General features: G+C 38.2%; 1 long non-coding RNA gene across 1 annotated transcript; it reads right to left on the bottom strand.

Annotated features, from left to right (window-relative positions):
• Positions 1-10565: 10565 nt before the first annotated feature.
• LOC122175614 lies at positions 10566-20168 on the bottom strand. The gene is made up of 3 exons (XR_006177453.1): positions 20106-20168; positions 13538-13675; positions 10566-11078 (listed from the first exon to the last, which is right to left on the bottom strand). It is a non-coding gene; the product is annotated as an uncharacterized LOC122175614 (long non-coding RNA).
• Positions 20169-21277: the final 1109 nt, after the last annotated feature.

Below are 21277 nucleotides of genomic sequence, written 5' to 3'. Positions count from 1 at the left end.
AAATCTCTAGATACCACTACCACCATGTAAATAAAATAAAGATTTGTAAATACAATTGTTTCAGTTAGTTACAGTGAAGACAACTTTACCTTGAGACTTTCATTTTAATTTATCTACTGTTTAGTACAAAGATGGAAAGACTATTATTAAATTATGCCCCATAAACACTCTCAGATGATCTGACAGCATACTTGAAAGAATCGGAATTGAAAACTAAGCTTAGTTTTCTATTACGCAGCCCCGATATTTTCAGAGAACCAAATGTCACAGACTAAAATCAGAGACCCTAGTTATTAAGGATAATTCACTGGGCTCAGTCATAAAGCTGATCCCTGTAGCAAGGATTGAACTCGTGCTCCACCAAAGTCATTGGTTCTTGTTCCTTCATGCTCCTAAAATACAGTCCAGAATGAGATCAAAGTATGAAGCACCACTGCAATTGGCCTTGCATCAGGAGTTATTTTTTCTAGATATTTATAGAGTTACAAAACGATGAAAGATAAAGGCCTCCAACCTAGCACCATTTCAGAAATCCTCCAACAACCTCTATGTCATGAGTAATTACAAATTATCTGATATTTGCAGTCTGCATTCATCCACTCTCATCCTACACTACTAACTCCACTTACGTATGGTAATTTCCCAATGTAAATGACAGCTGATATGGCATATTTTAAACAGGGAATAAGCATGAAAAAAACAAGTGATTGCTAAAGGAAGTTATGGAACTGTTTTCAGACAGAAGCTGCACACCTACACAATTTTGAAAAGTCTCACTTAGCATCCAACTGGAGGGTTAAACCCTTGAATTTCCAAAAAAGAACCACAAAGCCAGATATTATGCAATTCCTGTAATGCACTTACCAGAAATTTTAGTTGCAGTAGAAGAAACAAGAATCTGAAAATATATTACTAATTTTAAAATTTCACTCAACTATGAGGCCAGGGCCAAGCTGCAAAAATAACATATGCAAAACACTGGTATAGTTGTCATTTCAGCAATTGAATTCTGGGCAAAATTAACTGAACACAGAGTACAGTGGTGACTTAAAAATATCACCATGCTGTACATAACTCATGCCTCTTCCTCAGATTTTATTTTGCTGCTACTGGAAAAATAAGTACACCGCAACTATTTAAGGAAAGATTAGCATGTAGTTTTAGTTGCTTATCTTACCTTTAAGCCAAATATTGGAAGACCAGAATCCTTGTTGGACTTTTGACTTCAACAAGTAACAAATAAACAAAACAAACAAAATAACCCTGAAAGAGACCAATATCCCAAAAGAGTATCAACTTCAGATAAGAACTCAGTGTTCAACATACACTCTTCATGTTTCTCAGTCCCTTCTCTCATATGTGTTTTTTAATTAGAAAAGATTTTTAATCATGCAAATGATCTTACATTTTCAGCCTGGATTGGGCTTTTTGATCACCCTGACTGGGTTTTTTGTTTGCTTTTTTTTCAAGCAACTGAAGATCATATTTCAGAAACACTGCACTTCCCTGGGCATGGACTAAATTGATGTAAGGAGAAAGGGGTCAAGATGGCATTATTATGAAAAAAGTGTATTGTAAGCTAAACTCTTAAGAAACCTTAAATCTTTTTTACATCTCTCTTACATGGTTCTGACAGTCTCAATCATCATTAAAGCAATTCCATACTATTTGGCAACAGAACCAGACCATGATCGAGTTCTACTGTCTTCCTAGTTAGACATCTTTCAGCAGGAATATGCAGCAATAACTTCAGCACACCTAGGGGTAGTACACTTGTAACTCCAACTTACAAATGTACTGATTTGTCTATGCAGTTCTCCAAATATATTTTCGAAAAAATATGTACCCCTCTTAACACACAATGTGTTCATCTCCATTAGGAACTGGGCCATACTAGAAAATCAAAGCACTTGCAAATCACAAGTGGATTTATAGACTTATGTGACATAAGCACCTCTAAGATCCACACAGTGAAAGAAACTAAATAAGACTATAAACAATAGAGAGTTTCTGGGGGCCAAGGCAGCTTAAAAAAGCTCTAGCACAAACCACAAGCAACGTAAATGCATTTCTCAGTGCTCAGCTTATGCACTGCAGTCAAGAATTTAAGCAGTGCAGGTTCTTGTATGAAATTTTGGTATTCATCTGAGCCACCTCCTCTTTAATGGGGGCTAACACTTCCTGAAAGATACATTGTTCCACCATAATAGTATGGTCAGGGTGACCTTACTTACCTTGCAACACTCAGAGAAGACTTTAAGACACATATGTACACATTTTTGTCCTAAAATACACCTTGGCAGCATTCTAGAGAGCAAACAGCACCAAATCTTTTAAGAAAGCAGAGATCAGCACCAACAAAGGTCTCAGTTTTCTTGAGTGCTTTCAAGGGAAAGCAAAATGGCACATTACCTTTTTTTGCACAAATTCCAGACAGTTTTTAATAGCATCAGTAGAAATTTCAACTCTCTAAGCAAGGAGTTTTAACATCTGGGACATGAGAATGATGCCAGGATTTTGCCCATGACTAATGACTTCATGCTGTAACACTTCTACATCTAGAGTTAAATAACTTTTAGAAAATTAATTGAAGAGTTATCCAAGCAAAAAGATGCAAAAAGCTTCAGGGCTGCATCCTGCACTTCTAGATGTACATCAGTATTTGCCTCAATGTCTCATTTGGTCTCATAGTCTCTAGAGCTGTGACATACAGACAGAAAAAAATGAAAAATAGAAAAAAAGCATTTGAAAAGAGGGATAACTGAGAGAATGACAAATCTGGCCTGTGCAGTAAGAAGAAAAAAAGCACAGAATTGATTGAATCTTTCAATAAAAGAGACCAAAGGACTCATTTCATCTACTGCATTCATGGTTCTGCCTCCTGATTATTAAGAAAGGTTTCTATTTAAGAGGCTATTCCCTTAAGATAGATTCAACATTCTTAGTTTGAGCTGATGAGAAATAGTCTAACAAGGTTCATGATCAAAGATCACTAAATTCACGCCTTGGTGAACTTTTATGTCAACAACTCTTCCAGCTCGCATTTAATTCATTGAGTAAAACATTTTGAAGTAAAAAATAAAAAAATTAAAAAAAATAAAAAAAATCAAAGCATATGTCCTTGAAAACAAGGCAAACAGAATAAAATTATCAGCTAAAGAGGAGAGAAGCTCCAGTAAAGATCACTATTTACATGCTCCCACACTTGACAAGATGAAAAGGAAAACATTCAAGTTGGAAGAATAGCAGATGCTGATACAGACTTCAGAACCATAGCTTATCTGTAACTGTCCCATTGAATGAAAAGCTGGGAGTTGCTTGTCTCTGACCCCTGAATTACTAGCAACAGCTGACATTGATGCATGGCATTACCTAATTGTCCTAATGTATTCAGTCTTATCTCCTATTTAACATTTCCGCCGTCAAAAATTTGTTTGTGCGAAGCACAGTCAAAATTTGAGAGAGGAACCAAATCAGAATTTTAAAAAAAATAAAATAAATAAAATAATTTAAAAAAGCAGCCTGAGGAATGAAGGTTCCCTTTCCTTCAGAGAACATTTCATTTTGACACAAGCATATCCTAACTGCTGAAGAACAAGCTTAGCAAACTTCACTGTAAATACAATCAAGTACGCAGGGAAGGAGTTTAATTTTGCTAATAAAGCAAAGAGTTACAATTGCAATCTCCTCCTGCATTCAAGAAGCCAGCGGCCATTTCATCTGCTGTTAAGCAAGGAAACAAGATTAGCAAATGCAGTACTTGCTTGAGGAGAACCTATCTTAAAACGTGTTACTGCTTAACGCTTGGTGACATCACTCTGCTCTCATGACAGCCCCCCAGCAGCACTGCATCCAGGCCTGGGACCTCAGTTGAACCAGTTAGGATGATCCCAGAGGAACTTACGGGAATGCTCAGAGGGCTGGAGAACCTCTCCTATGAAGACAGGCTGTGAGCTGGGCTGGTTAAGCATAGAGGGGAGATGGTTCTGGGGAGACATACCGCAACCTTCCTGCGCCTAAAGGGGGCCTATTGAAAAAGCTAGAGTGACTTTTTATAAGGGCACATAGTGACAGGACAAGGGAGAACAGCTATAAACTAAAACAGGATAGGTTTACATTAGATAATAGGAAGGAATTCTTTACCCAGGGGGTAGTGAGGCATTCATATAGGCTGCCCAGAGAAGCTGTGGGTACCCCATCCCTGGAGACACTCAAGGCCAGGCAGGATGTGTCCCTGGGCAGCCTGCTCTGGTGCTGCCTGCCCACACACAGGAGAGAGGCTGGAACTGGATGATCTTAAAGGTCTCTTCCAACCCAAACCATCCTTCGATTCTAATGACACTGTCAAAAGAATTGGGGACAGCAGCAGAAAAGTGTAATTCACCTGTCAGCAAAAGCCACAACTTTGTACAACTATGTAGGGTGTTATTTGAAGAGGTTTTAAGTAGAGCTCTGAGAAATTGCAGCAGAAATTAATCATTCTTCATCTTTGCACTCAGACTACATCTAAACATTACAAATTCTTCCTGTGTAGCATCTTTAAATAAAAACTTGCAACATCACATAGTCAAATGCCACACTCATTCAATATTCATCTGTGTATTAAAGATGTTCTCCTCCTTGTTTGATACATGTAAAGATTTTTTCCCCACCTGTCACTGCCTCACATTTTTCCTCCACTCCCACTTCTCTAGCACAAACGTGTGCTACTTATTTTCACTTTCAAGGCCTTCATAAAGCTGTCCTTCCCCTTGCCATCTGCTCTTGTACAAATATCTCATGTTGCAACTATTTCTTCAAGTGTGTTAGCAGCCTGAGGGCCACAGATGCACAGCAGATCCAAGAAGCAAACACCTTGCTCCAACAGAGAAAAGCCTGGCTGCTTCTCCAGCCACAAGTGCTGACTACATCAGCACTTTTTAATGCCCCTGAAGGTCACAGAGTGGGCACATCTGGCACAGCAAGGGAGAAGAAATCACCTCCATCTTTGCAGTTTTTTATTGAGGCCACTTATGCCCAAGGCAGGGATTCCGCTGTGCAGGACCTCTGGTAAAATCCCTTTCAACTTGCCTGTAACATTCCCTCTATTCCCCCCCCCCCCAATACACACATAAATCTGATTAATATTCCTCCATGAAGAAAGCACTGATTGCCATGGCATTCTCTCCAAGAGCTGACCTTGTTTCTTTGAGTTTCTAGAAATGAATTATACAACAAATTCAGATTTTAATCTTCCCTGTAGCATAAAGGTCACTTACAAATATGAAACTGTTAATTAACAACTCAAGTGACGAAATACAGCAATGCTGTATTTCAATTCTGAGGAAAAAGATGTCAAGAGAGATGGAAGGGCAACTCCTAAACACAAATATTAGGTTTTAAAATAACATTCAGAAGTCACATTTCATTTCTGCAAAGAGTCACATATAATAGTGAGCTTGAAGTATTGTTCCAGGCAACAAAGCAGAGCAGCACCCTGTAGCAATCTGCAATAATCAGTTAATGCAAATCCCAGTTCATGACAGCAGACACAAGCACCCAGCACAGTGACCCTGGGCATCCTCTTCTCCCTTCCCAGGCTGTATCCCACCTGCTGTGAGCAGGCCACCAGCAACAGCCACTCCTGAGCCACGCGAACCAAACACTCTCAAATGGCAGGTTTTGTTTCCAGCAACCACCTTTTTTCTTTTCACGTTGTTCAGTTTTCGGGTAGGGAAGCTGTAGTCAAACGTTGACTAGGGAGCCTTTAAGCAGATTACTGAAATACCTGGATGACTCAAAGATGTCAATTTGTGCAGAAATGTAGAAGATGACTGGTGGATTTCCTTCTAATATAATCACTTGTAAGAATAAAACAAATTTTAAAAACCACTACCATGGCTAAATTAGAGTTTCTGTTAGTATTTGCTGTCACAACACAAAGAAGAAAATGATCTAAATGGATTTTTTCCTCAACTCTGGCAGGCAGGCAATACTAGACAGGATGCTAGCCTGGACCTAATTAAATCCAGAAGTTCTACTGTCATCACTGATTCAATAGCAACAGGACCTCAAACCTGCACAAAAAGATAAATAAATGAATACAAAAGCCTTCATTTTCAAATTTGCACAATTACCCAAAGTAACATCCTAATTTTCTAACTTGTACAAAAAAAAAAAAATCTCCTATAACATTGATCTACAGAACTTTCAAACATTTGCTTAAAGTTAATGAGGCTTTTGAAAAGACCTATTGCATTACTCATTCAGAAAAGTAGTTCAAATATTTTCAAATCTCTTCTTCCCTCAAGAAAGTTTAGAAAGCTCATCAAGAGTGACAACTAAAGAAGTCATTTCCAAACAGTCCTTCTACCTACTACAGTCCATGCAGTCTGACCCCAGTCTAGAATTTGTGGCAGTTTTGTACAAGCTGTTAATTACAAGGAAGTATGAGAGCTATTATAACTAGTCAAATTTCTGTTTCAATATAAAAAGCATAGGGGGCACAAGTGAAGCGCAATTGCCTCACTTGGTGCAGACATGCTGGTCATGCTTTGGTATTTCTATAGTTTAGCATGTGTTTCTATAACTTTTACAGGCGTTGAAATAACAGCACAGATTTCCAGTAGCCTAGACCCACACACCAGTCATTCTAATCACAGCCGCCCGATTCAAAGAGGTTTTGTTTCAAAAATACTGTTATATAACATTCATTTCACTTACTGCAAGAAACAAAACAAGGATTAGCCACCGCTATTTTTTTTTTAAACACTGAAAAGCAGAACTACATAATAACTTACATTAAGTTCCCAGTGTGGAAGTTCCTGCAGTAAAACTTAATGGTTAGAAAAGAGTTCAGAAAAGAGTTAGAAAAGAGCAAGATTCAATGAGAGGCAATGATTCTGTTTGCAGTAGCTGGATAAATTCATCTCTGTATTTCATAGCAACATAACAAATGAGGAACAAAGCACATTTGCCTCTGCATTACCCAATGTAGTGAATGTCTGAGTAAGCAATAGTATATTACAAATCTCTCACCACCACGTATCAGGATGGATACCACAGCAGTCAAGACATTATCTCAACTGTATTTAAATTACAGATTTCACAGATAACTCATTCATTCTCAACAATGAGCTGCAGACAGTCCAATTTTCTGACAGCCAAATACCATTTTCTTCTCTCGCTTCACTGTGCAACAACTACAAAATACAGTTCAGAGACACTTGTATTGCTCTCCCGCTAAGCTGAGAAGAGTCTAGAAGGGAACAAGTTATGGTGCTTGACAAGAGGAGCAGGAATCTCTGATTTGACTCCACAAAGAGCTGAGAGATGACAGTTGTGGTGAAGGGAAGTGAAGATAAGTATTTCTGTGGCATAAGATTTTCTGGAGCTGTTCCTGCAGAAAGCTTCAGTGAAAGAAAAATGCAAAGTTGCTTTGGACCTAGCAGTTGTCCCTGAGAGTGATACAGCAGTCTAATTATCCATATTTAAAATAGAGCCAGTCTAGGGATTTGAAAATCAGATCTCTCGGGATCAGAAGGAAGACTGTGTTCACTGAAAAACCTTCAAGTTTTTCACCTAGTAACACACAGCTACACCAGTTCTTCTCAGGCCTCTCTTCCACAGCTTGCTTATAAAGCACAAAAGCAGATTTTATCTCACTTTATAGGAGAGTCACTGCAGTCTTGGCAGCGCTCACAGCAAACTTGTATCCTGACCACCTCAACAGTAAGAAGACAGGATCTGGGAGCAGCTATGTGTATTAGCACTGATAGCAGCACCACTCTGATTATTTCTGCTCATTTTGCCTCCATGTCACATGGGATGCTGCAGGCAGACAGTTGGAATTTCTCTACATGCATTACATTGAAAAGCAGTTGCATTAACCTTCACTTTTTATTGCTTGGTTGAATTCAGTGACTAGCAGACAGAACACAGATGTCTGCATGTTCTCTTTTATTAGGAACCTTTGTCTTCTCTGAGCAATGTTACATGTAAAATTTATGTGGGTAGCCCAGAATGAATAGCTTAAAAACTGCAGTCTTTCTGTGTAACAAGTACAGCCACCACGTCAGGTGGGACTAAAGTAGCAATGCAGTTAAGATGAAGAAAAAAAAAAAAAAAGCGTAGAGGTAACAGATTTACTTGTCAGAGAACTCTGAATTTAGCACTATTATGCACTAGAGAAAGAAGATTCTCCTTCTGTCCCTCAAATCCTGCTGTTTTATTGCACTGCATTTTGTGCAATGCTTACAGCACTTGTTAGGCACCCTAATACCATGGAGCAGGGCAGCAGAATGTAAAATATCTGTAATGCAGGTTTATCTTTCTGCCCCACTCCCCCATTATTTCTTACTCTGCTGGAAAATGTGCCACAAAGGAGTTTAACATTGATGTGAAACTGAAGTTTACTTTACTACAGACAATTCATTGTGCCGCACGTTGCCCTTGCTCCTCTGACACCAGCAATGCACTATCTTTTCAAAACCTGCATTCTGTTCCACTAATACATAAAAGATCAGCAAAAGTTAAAATTTATCAAGATAATAAAAGTTTGGGTTTGTCAGCTGGTTTTCAGTGAGAAAATTACAGACTGTTTCCATTGTCTCAATCTCCAACCAGAATATACAGAAATAGAAATTACAATGAAACACTCATTCAAGGAGAAAAAAACCTCTCCAATCCACCCATCTGGCTTTGCAGAGTGCTTGGCTGCTTGTTATGGAGGGCACTGTTAGACATGACTTTAATGATTTACTCTGACCTTCTAGCTGAATAATAGTTTTAAAGCAGCAGAGTGGATCAACAGGCTTCTCTTTAATTTCTCAAACATTTAGAAACAAAACTTCATCTGCTCACAGCAGAAATAAGCAGGATATATGAGTTCAGCATTTTTAAGCAAAAAGCACATCTTTTAATTCTAGCAATACTTCTACATTTTTGTACTAGAGCCATACAGTTGATTTTTCTGGCTATTATTGGGTTATTAGAAGTGTTTCCAGCTATAAGTACAAGGGTATATCTAAAAGTAAGGCTAGTGCAAGTGCTGCCAAGTGTGTCCACTTACTACCTACACAATAAATTAAGAAGCAAAGGATGTCTGCCTACTAAAACTTCTGTAAAATATTATGAAAGCATTTTCAAAGTCTCACTTATTTCCACCATTTCAAAAGTCTTCATAAAAAATTTCTCCTAGAGCATGCGTAATCAAAACAAATATTCCCGCGGGAAAGTGTAGCATGAAGGAGATGTGAATCATCAATAGTTCAGATTTGAGTCACCTTTCTCTGAGATGTAATTTCATTGGTTTCAACTAAATCAGTTCTGATTGTGCTATTGTAAGAAAAAAAAAGTGAGACAGAAATAAGAGCTTTCATCTTGGTTTTGGGTTGGAGAACTCAATAGCAATTCAGACCGCAGTGAGTGCCAAATTCAACTCAGAGTCTTAAGAAGATCTACTAAATCCTATTGCAGCTCCCTTAAAGCAAAGACCCGAGTGACCTGCTTCTGCTGAGACGTATTTGCTGTCCATTGTTTGAGCTGAAAGAATTATTAACTATCTAAGGTCAGTTCTCAAAAAGAAAATTAATTATGTCAGAAACGTCTCACCCACTGTGCATAAGCAGAGTGAAAGGACTGGTGTGTTTCTTTCACCAGGCACTCAAAAGGCAATGTACGAGATTTAATCCAGCAAACACCACAAGGTAGATTTCCTTTAATCACCTAGTAGGGCTAATTTCATGAGCAAGAACAGCATGACTAAGCATCACAAGTGAATACTGAAATCCATACGGTGGAAAGAATGAGAAGCAGAGGCTTCAGGTGTCAGAGACAGAAACAGTCATTATGGTTGTTCTCAAAGGCTGACCACAGCTGGAACCTGAACCTTAATATTTATTTTGCTGTGTACTATCAAAATATCCTATCTAGAAGACTATTTAGCATGTATGAATATCAATTTGTCTTCTAAAAAAATAATAAAGAAAAAGCAGTATACAAAATAATCATGAGAAAAATGAGAAGGACTCAATTTAGTGTGTTTTCTGGATTCTTAACAATTTGTTATGGCTAACAGTCCTCGCTGTTTATTTCCAAAGCTACATTTAATCTCCAAGGAAACTGTTGAATTTTGATCACCACTGCTTAATTACATGGAAAAATAAACAGATTGATAATATTAATTTGCTTTACAATAGATCACATACATTATCTTCAATTCTCAACACATATTACAGCTTCCATTTCACGGCAGATAACAGTTCATAAAATTATTAATTTAAAAAAAGCTTTTTACTTGTACTAGTGAGATAGAAAAAAATCCTTATTTGAGCTCACAAAAGTTCATATTTTACAACCCAACTCCTATTGTATCTTGTTTACCATATGTGAGCCCCCAAGGTAAAGCAATTGCAAGCTTTACCTTGACATTTCTATGTAAATTGCTTCAAGTTATGCATGAAAATCTCATAAGACAGGTTTCTGTTTTTTCAGGTAAGTGGGATAATGTTCTTGTAAAGACTAGAAGGACAAATTTTAGACAAAAGTCGTGAGAATAAAGGTGGACTTATATAGAGAGAGAGAGAGAGAGATCAGAGAAGGCCAATGCAGGGAAGTTTTAATACCTTGGCATTAAGTTTAAAAGTATCTTGTCTTGAAAGTCACAGATACCTCCTTAGAATTCAGGTTCCTACTAGCCTTCAGGGCACAAGTGGTCCAGAGCACCCAATTTTTGAATCAGAAAACAATATTTTCGTGACTTTTCTCAGTTAATTACTGAACCACTAAACAATAAACAATTTCTGAATTAAAAGAATAGAAAGACTTTCTTGGCATACACCTGTCAGTCGAACTATGATAAATTTTGTTTGGGTGTGGAACCTGTATAAGGTTGTCTTTTGTTCCTTCATCAGTTTGGAGGGAGAAGAGATGAGGCTCAAGACACTAAAAACTTTCTGCCAATTTAAAAAGTTCTCTCACATCTAAAAACACCAAGGGATTAAGGAGGGACTAAACAGAACATCAACAACTTTGGCCCTAATGTAGGTTAATTTCTTCCACAAAATTAGTAGAATTCTCATTAGAAGCAGCCATGGGCTCTGAAAAAAAAACAGAAGACGAAAGAGAGCATTAAAGTCGTAGCCTCTCCAAAAATCAGATTTGTGTTTCACATTACTCATACTTTTCCACTTTTTGGATTGCAAGCAATCTAAATCACAGGAACATGGCTCCAAATGACTTCTTGAGACTCCATCACTAATAGAGGATCAAATAAGTCTACATCACCAGGTGCTCATCTGACATGCTCCTAAAAATCCATAAGAGCTCATGCAGCTTTCCAAGATAACATTACCATTATTGAATTTTACCAATGAAGTTAGGCAATTTTGCCTGTTCTGTAACTGAAAACAGATAAATAACAAGTTCAGCCCATTGTACCTTAGCCTGACAGAAATCTAGAATTTAGTATTCCATGTCCAGCAGCTGCTTACATAATAAACCTGGGCCCCTTCAACCTACTTCATGCACCAATCCTCTTTAGGGGAAACACACTGCCCAGAGAGGTTGTGCAGTCCCCTTCTCTGGAGATATTCAAAGCCCACCTGGATGCTTTCCTGAGCAACCAGCTCTAGGGAACATGCTTTGTCAAGAGGTTGGACTAGACCATCACCCAAAGTCCTTTCCAACCCCTACAATTCTGTGATTCTGCATGATTCTCCCTTTACTGAAAACATTCCCCCCCTTTTTATTTTTCTTCCAGTTTCTTTGAGTAGGGAGAATTTGCTCTTTCCTGTGATTGCTTTCTGTTGTCATGCAGCATGAATTTCTTCTCTGTCATTATCAAAAAGCACATTCAGTTACTTTTTCACTTTAAGCTCCTTTAAAAGATAAAAGACAGCAGCAGTTTGGATCCATGTAACAAACAGAGAGTAAATACTACATCATATTGTAACTCAGCTGATTTAATTCGGCTCAGTAATATAGGAGATTTGAAGTGAACTATTCTTGTGACACAGAAGTAATGAAAAGTCAACCACATGAAATGGAATTTTTTTGCCATTACAAACAAGTCTGACAAGTTTTAGATCAGATTCTCTGATACAGATTGACTCTTACAGGTAGAATCCTAAATCCTCATCACTGACAAGGTGTACACCCCACCTTCTGGAGGTTTCCTTAGCAGAAGCAACCGACACGGCATTCCTTGGGAGTATTTCCAAGCCCAAGACCACTTACTGTTTTTCTCACTTTTCTCACTGTATAATCTCTAGGTTGTTCATGTATTGCAACAAAATTCAAGATTTAAATGTTTGCACAGTGTCACAATTTACTATAATTCCACACAGGGCAAGTAACTACTTCTTAGGTTGTAGTACACAAAGGAACCCAGGGAAAATCCAGAAGTGTGGTTTTTTACTGGTATTGATATATCAGTATTTCAGGAAGGGAAAAAAAGAGAAAGGAGAGAGATCTCCATCTTTCCATTAAGCTTGTTCCTTTATCATACCAAAATAACCAGCATCAAAACCATTTTTGTTCTGATGACAGAAAATAAGACTAGATTCACACTTCAGACCATCAGTGAATTAATATTTGATAGGTCTTCTTCATACTCCAATGGCTGATTTTGCCTTTTTTCCTTTATCACATTATCTTATCCCTCCCAGTTCTAAATCTGATCACAAAATACTTAATGTTTTACAGGCGTTTTTTTTTCTTTAAAGTGGTAAGTCTGACCACGTACAGTATTTCTGCTTCCTGAAATGCCTTTTCTGTTTTTCTCCATTCTCTCATGCTATCCTTATCTCTTTTTTATCTCAATAGGCAAAATCTCTTTTCCCTTTTACTTCCAATAACTAGAAGCCAAAGAGCAAAGAGGTTAAAATTCACCACAGGATACCTTACTCTGTGAAGCACTGAAAGGAGAGTCAGTGCATGAAAAGCTGACAGGTATTGAAGGCCTGGTACTGCAAAGAGATATGCAACTAGATCTCCATACAGAATCAAATTTGTTTAAGCACTGGCAACACTGGGGTATTCAGCTACACAAACTTTAACAAGAAAAATACAAACCCAAAGGTAACATGGCAATCTGGCACCCCTTCAAAATATTTTCTGGCACATCTACACTGTTACCTACAAAGCACTAACATAAATAAAACATTTAGGGCACCTCAGCAGCCAAAAGTAACTTTATACCATATGTTATGATCACTCACATTGTTCATTCTACGGCTTTTTTTGGTTGGGGAAGTTGATGTTAAGTTCTGCTTCAAGATGTCCATCACCACTGAGTAATCTGTGCCATGATCCAGGATTTTTTGTTTCTGTTTCCACATCTTATCACTCCACTGAGGAATATTGCTATCAGTTCTTAAGGCTGTGATTTATAAAGAAGAATTCAGCTCTCAAATGGTTCTAGTCCTTACCCCAAGTTAAATCCACCTACCACCTAATTACTACGCTCTGTCATACAGTGACAAGTGACTGTGAGCGCAGTTTAGAAGACAAAGAGGATTAAATCAGACAGAAGGAGATGACCTAGTTTTAAACTCACCTCTGTTACACAATGATGCCTATAGGTGTGGACTGCCGAGTGCTTCTGTCCCTCTTCTGAATCACTGCTGAGCAGCATTCCATCAGTCCCTGTCTGGCAGAGGGACACTACTCCCAGTGCATGGCTGCAGAGCCAGAGCTGGTACATGGAGCGGGAGGGAAGCATATCATTTTAAACACCCAACAACATATATTCCTGCAAACAGTTACTCAAGTGCTATATACATACTTCAAAAGCTTCAGCTGAACTCCACCTTCATTCCATTTCTGTTCCAACTTTGCCTCACTGCAGCATTTGTATCATACTGCTGCTAAGAATACACTTCAGGTTTTTTGCTGTTAGCACATAGTCAAGCAGAAGGACAGAACTAATGCTCTCCATCAGGTCAACAAGGCAGAACTGTGTCCTAGTGTTCCTCAGGGTCCTGTCCTTTCACAGATCCTCAGTCATGCATCCTTACTGCTTCACAATAGTAATAGGCATTTCAGTTATTTCATGGCAGAAGATGCCTGGAAAGAACTAAATAGGCTTCCAAAATTTCTCTATCAGAAATAAAGCAGCTGTGTGGTAAAAGTACAAACAAATACTGAAAATACCATTTGTTATTGCTAAAAGAAAACCAAAGGGCCTCAAGCACAGAATTAACAGCTGCATTTGTGGAGGCAGATAGTAAAAAGCAAGCAAACTAAAAATTTGTTTTAGTGGCCAATTCAATTCACACAACTGCTTCCCTCCATAGTGACCAGTGGAAAAACTGAAAAAAAAAGGAAATAAATTCTGACTTTTCATTCAATTTACCCTGCCATTTCTTTGCTGAAATAGCTCGCATTTTCCCTGATCTTTCCAAGGTTTTGTATGTGAAGCACAACAAGAATTTTCATTTATTCTAGCAATGCATAACCAGCAAGATCAGTCAGACAGTTTAGATCTCTGACAGACCCAGAGCACAGTAAGTGGTAAAAGCATTGTGACAAAATCCAGCTCTTTTTCCCCATTTTGCACTATCCTGGACAAACTCTGGAGGAGTCTTACTTTTCCTTCTGGATCCTTTCTTCATTGCATGCAATAGAGAATGCAAGAGCAAAGAGTGGAAGTATTTGGAAGGGGGGCACAAAAAAAAAAAAAAACACAACCAAAACAAACAACTTATATCTACATGTGTTTGCAGCAAGGTCAGCTTGAACCCACACAGACATAACAAAATGATTGTGGTGTTCTCAATAAACAACAAGCTCATAACAACAACAGCCCTCCACAGCACAGCCTTGGGTAACAACACATTCACCCACCTTGGAGTTTCCCTCTCCTATATTCTGTTCCTAATTGGAACATTACACAACTCCTAATAGTTAAGAGTTAAATGTCAACCTCTAAAAAGATGCTGGAAGTAATAGAATTTTTTAGTTCCCTCTTACAGTGAAAAATTTGTGTTCAAAATTAAAGAAGTAAGAAAATATAGAACTTCCAAAATGAGTTCTTGACATTTTTGGGAGAATTCTTTTCATGGGTCTGGTTTCAAAACAGAGCAGAAGTATATGCTCGATTTTTATCCTAACAACATAAAATCCATTATACTAAATCATTTCCCCACAGAAAGATTTCAATATATATGAAACTGTCAAAAATCTCTATTATACACATAAAGGGTACTATGTTATACAGCAAAAAAAAGAAAAGAAAAAAAAAAGGTAATATAAAACCTACAGAGGAATGGGAAAGATAAATGAACATCTACCACAGAGGCTGGGCAATTCCTAAATGGCAAAGGGTCAGAAAAAAAATTCGGGTTATATTGTGAAGCACTTCCATTATCTTTGTGACTGAATAGAGCACAGAGACTGCTATCAATAAACGTCCATACATGTTTTATAGTTTGGCTCACGCCACAGCCTATTTCAGTTTTCAGTGACTTGAAGAAAAAAAAACAAACAAAGCAGTCTTACCATCTTTTTAGGAAAACACTACTAAATGAACTATTCTGTACTTTGACTTCAAAAAAGACTGAATTTAAACCTCCTGAAATGTGTATCCACAGAACTACCAGTATCTTCCTTTATGGGCTAATAAAGAAACCCAAAGGAAACATAAACCATATGCTAAGTTAAGCACATGCTGAGACATTAGTCACATCTCAGTTTTTCTTCTTAGAATTGCTTTAAAATATTTTTGTCAAATAATCATAAATCATCCTGAATTCAACAGAAGTTGAAAGGAAAAACAACTGATTGTAAAGACTAAATTTCCCATTTCCAAATATAAGCCTGAAGCCACAGGGGTCTGAATTCTTTTGCTAGCTCCAGTGGTCTTTGGCTGATGTACCTATATTAACTGAGATGGTTATCTGAACAAGCACTGATAGAAGGCAGCTAACAACGTGTTCTGATCTCTTTTCTCCTTTTCCTCCAGTTTATTTCCTCCTACCTGAAATAACATGTGCTTATTACAGGGGCTGAAGAAGCCTCTGAACTTCTGATTCAAGATCTTTTCCAAATCTCAGCCTCTAACACCTTATAAACTTTCTGAAGTCCCTTTCGTAAAGCAATACAGGGATCACTTACTCTTATTAGTCTCTTTTTACTGATAAGAATCAGAATTATAGAACACTGACATTGTAATCTATGAAACAGATATGATGTGCACAGACAACTAATGTGAAGTCCATTCTGACAATCCCAAAGTAATTGTGTGATCTCAACCTCAAAATACATGCTTGCTTTGTTTCCTAAGAACATTTGTCAAATGCAGTGGAACACTATTAGCAGATATTTGACTCATGTCACTAGATTTTCTTCATGTCCACTTGTTACTAAACAGCAGGAGAATCAGGCCATCTCCAGAGTCAGCAATAAACACTGCCTTCTCTTAACAACTTAACCAGAGAAACGCTGAGCCACTTTGTAGAGACAGTTTACCTTTTGTGCTATTCTATAATAAATCCAAAGTCATTTCTGACCAAACTTTTCCAGATGCAATTCTTTAGTAATTCAACCTACCTGCAGCTTTGTGAAGCCCCGCTAAGAGCAGTGGCTCATTTAAGTTCAGAAAGATGTGGTCAGGTGGGTGCAAAAACTCACTCCGGCTGTGTGGCAGAAGACATATATACTCTCCAATGCAAAAATAAAGGCAGTGGCTAAGACGATAACCTGTGACTCACAATTCTCTCTTCTATTCTCTGATCTACAACTGACATTCTTTGTTGCACTGGGCTGATTTTTCCAGCATCTCAGAATGTGAAATGGGAAGACCAGTCCTTGCTTCATCCCACTCCACTATACTCTTCACAGGGCTTGCCTATCACCAGAAATTATGTGACTACATTAATACGACGTTTCTTGTCAATGCCATATTTTGCCATACTGAGATATCATTATACTACTAGGCACATCAGCAGTCTGCCATCTAATTTAGATAATGGATAGTCCTCTCACATCTAGTACAATAATACACCTATAATCTTTAGAACAGGAGCTTTGAAAAGAAATAAGCGTTTGTCTACAAAGCATGAGTGAGGCTTCAACTGCAATGTCACACAGTCACCGAGAAACAATTGCATCTAAAGCATGGTCAAAAAACACAGACTAGAATGCATTAAAAAAAACCAGTGGTGGCAAGCAGACATTAAGCTACAGACTAATAACTTGACGTCCACCTCTTCCTGGAAAGTTACTGTAACAATACATAGGGGAAAGCATCACTTTTTCTCTAGAAAGGAAAATAATCTTTTTGGTTTTAATCCTAGAGTCCCATGAGAGATTATCAAAGTCTACACTATAATGGCTAAATTCAAAAAAGAAAAAGCACAAAATGAGACAAAGACTTGATCCTGCATAGTTACAAATATTCTATCCTTGAACTAAAAAAGCACATCTGTCATTTCTCGAAGTTAACGAATATTCCTCATAGACCTCAACAAAAGCATATAATTGCTAAGATTTAAGTGTGTGCTTAAGTGCTGGGTAGAAAATACAGTTTTCAAGATTGTGCAGAATCAAGAATGACATTTAGAGACCTAGCATATGGCAAGAAACAGAATTTAAACAGGAGCTATTTCATATTTAGCTGATTTTGTGATAAAGTAAATTCTAGAGTTCACTTAGATGTTTTCCTCTTCTCTTGTTCTTTTCTGGCAAACCAGAAATGTATACAAACATATACAAGACTAAATATTTGCTCTTATGTATCACAGAGAATTCACGCTACAGGAAAAAGGCTTTTCTAAGGGTTGGAAGTGATCTTTTCTTGACCATACTTTTAGTATTATAAACTGAAAATTTTTTACCACTGATTCTCTATATGATTAGTTTTCTAAAAGAAAACTTTTATAAAGAAGAAATAGAAGTTATTACATTTCTAGACGTTAGAGATGAACAGCTTGTATGCCAATTCCTTTTCCCACTTACAAGTTTGAGTAGACCTACATGAAGTTCAATAAGGCCAAGAACAAGGTGATGCACTTGAGACAGAGCAATCCCAAATATGTGCACAGACTGGGAGAAGAACGCTTTGAGGGCAGCCCTGTGCAGAAGAACTTCAGGGTCCTGGTGGATGAAAAGCTGGATATGAGAGAGCAGTGTACTCCTGCAGCCCAGAAGGCCAACTGCGTCCTGTATTGCATCAAAAGAGGGGTGGGTAGCAAGGAGAGAGAGCAGACTGTCCTCCCCTACTCCACTGTCTTGAGGCCTCATTTAGTGTATTGTGTCTAGGACTGGGGCTCCCAGCCCAAAAAAGGCACGGAGCTGTTGGAGTGGGTTCAGAGGAAGGCCACAAAGATGACTGGGGAGCTGAAGCCTCTCCTCTACATAGAAAGGCTGAAGCAGCCTGGCTCATTTAGCCTGCAGAGGAGAAGGCTTCAGGGAGACCTAATATCAGACTTGCAGTTCTAAAAGGGAGCTTATTAACACGAGGAAGATCAACCTTTTACATAGTCTGAAAGTTCTAGGACAAGGGGAAAGGGTTTAAAACTAAGAGAGGGAAGATTCAGATTAGATACCAGGAGGAAATTCTTTACTCAGTGGCAGCGAGGCACTGGCATAGGCTGCCAAGAGAATGTGTGCATGTCCCATCCCTTGAGGCACTCAAGGCCTGGCTGGGGGGGGCTCTGGGCAGCCTCATCTGGTGGGTGGTTGGAACTAGGTGATCTTTGAAGTCCCTTCCACTCTAAACCATTCTGTGATCCTCACTTCGTATCTCATTATTCTGATGCTGAAGTTTCAGACTGCCTAGGAATAACCTAATTTCAGTGTAATTTAACCAAGCCCTGGTAAACATGGAAGAAGATATTGAAATAGATGATTTCCACTACACAATGGGGATAGCATCATATGCTCCTTTGATAGATAACTGAAGCGTGCTTTCATCTTAAGAGAAAGTATTCCATGTGCAAAAAAATAACCGATAGTAGCATTATAGCTACTTACTGCTGTGGGTAGAAAAATAAGCCATGTAAAAGCAAGGAGCAAAAACAAGAAATAAATCAGTAAATTACACAAAGATGTGCAAAAGAAAGAGAAAAATAGCTACTACTCACTTTTCACATACACAGTAATTTTATTTGGAAGTCTTAAATCTCCACTAATTTCTTGGGGCACAAGAAAGATGATGGATTTAGAATTTGTGTTGGTCTAACCTCTATATCAAATAGATATGCAGACATGAGAAAAGCTACCTTATGACTGCTCTCAGCCTCCCAAATTGCTTGAATTACTTTGTGCTGCAGAATATAGGGGGAAAAAACCTCACACCTTTTTTTTTTTTTTTTTTTTTTTTTTTTTTACACACACACACACAAATATGTATGAATATATATATATATGAAGCTAGGAAAAATGTAATGCAGCATTCTTTAAACCCTTTCATGATTCTTTAGACAGTAAAATTAGAAAAGATGACAACAGTAACCTGCATAGGTATCTGAAAACACTGAAGTACAAAAGAAGGCACTCTTTGTTTCAAGCTGAGACCAAGGTTGTCTCAAACCAGCCAATAATCACCCAATTCTTATTGTTCTACTTCTTTTTTTTTTTCCACGTGATTGCGCACCAGTAGTATAGAACTAACACTGTTATAAATCTGGATAACAGAAGTTGGCTTTGGAGCTTATTGTAGTGAAAGAAACACCTCGTTTCAATATAGCATTTGCAATTACTACATAAACAAAATTATAATTGTGTAACTACTGCTGCTGTGATCTGAAAGGATTTTTTTCTCCCTCCCAGAAGCATCCACAAAGTTAGGTAACTCTAGAGATAAACTACCCAAACACTCAAAAACAGTAGCTTATTCAGGAGATTTTTCCAAAAATGTCACATAAGCTCAGATAAAGCTGCCTGGGTATTAGAGAAAATCATGTGTCTGAAAGAGTAAGATGAGTTTTTTTTCCTACCTGATGACTTTACTTGCCTTTTTTTTTTTTTTTTTTCTCCTTCTTCCCCTCAGCTAACCTTACTTACTTTCTGAATAAAGTGTTGGTCCTTGGAAACGATGCAATTGTTTCTGATAGGCTATTTGCAATGCCAGGCAAAGTGTTCTTAAGATTATCAACAATCATATATTTAAAAAGTTTACTCACCCAACTAACTTTAGGGTCTCTAGCTACAGAACACACCTTCTCAGTAAGCAGGCTTCAACCAATCTCCCTTGGAAGGTTATACCCAGTGAGTTCCCTCAAGTCATGTGGGAAGCCCAGGTGAATAGCTTGCACCTGTGCTCCCTGGGGCCAGCCACCCCCTTCACCAGGTGCTCAATCACCATTTCAGGCCATGACATAACAGGGCTCTTACAGACAAGCTTTCATATTTCTTCCTTAGAGATGGAAGAGGCAGGTCCCAGTCACAGCTGCGGAAGTCCATTGCCAGCTGAGAACACTGAAGGATTTCCCAGAGGGCAGAAGAGCACCATTTTCTCCTGTCCCAATGGGATTCTTGCTATCTCTCTCTCTTGGAAAAAGGTTGGGAGGCAGCCTTTGCACCATGAATAGCTCTGAGATACTATTTATGTTTACAAAATAAGCCTTACACCAGACAAGGATAAGAATTTCACACTGTCCAAACAGATCAGTTATTTTTTAGGTTGCTCACAATAGTAAGTATAGCAAAAGCACTTAGGCTGTGTGTCAGACACAACTGTATGTCATACTCTCCAAACCAGTGATATAGAATAACTGGTAGCCAATCATCATCATGTTTTGCAGCAGTTTAGAAGTCTTCAAAAGCAGTCTCACATACAAGCAAAGCTGGACTAGTTGAGTGAACACATCTCAATCCTAGATAACAGAGGCAAGTACTGCAACAAATCAATCATAAATATTGTGCTGAGCAAAGAAGTGAAGACAGCATGGCAGGCAATTGTAGTTGCCTTCTTGGGAGCACCTGCATTCAACTCTCTCACCCACCACAAGGCAGTCTGACTCACATGTGACATAGCTACCATTCCTTAGTAATGGCTCAGCACCATTCCTTAGCTGACTTTTTACTTCAGTGATTTCCTATTTGATAATATCTTTCTTCTTATACTGCTATCCATTCTCAACTTCTTGTTGATTAATTTGCCTTATGGACATGTGCCTTTATTCCTTCCCCCTCTGTCTTATTTACTGAAGCCTCATACTTTATTCTCTCTACCCTCCTCAGTGATCTCTTCCCTCCATGTGCATTCAAAGGGTTTTAATGCTGCCTGGCCCAAGGTTTTTAAAAGATCAAAAAATGAGGCTGCACAGATATTGATTTATAACTTATTTCTGCA

The sequence above is a fragment of the Lagopus leucura genome, unplaced genomic scaffold, assembly GCF_019238085.1.
Source record: "Lagopus leucura isolate 7727_CA_CO unplaced genomic scaffold, USGS_WTPT01 Super-Scaffold_739, whole genome shotgun sequence".
In the NCBI taxonomy this organism is placed as follows: Eukaryota; Metazoa; Chordata; class Aves; order Galliformes; family Phasianidae; genus Lagopus; species Lagopus leucura.
This window is presented reverse-complemented; position numbering and strand designations above follow the sequence as displayed.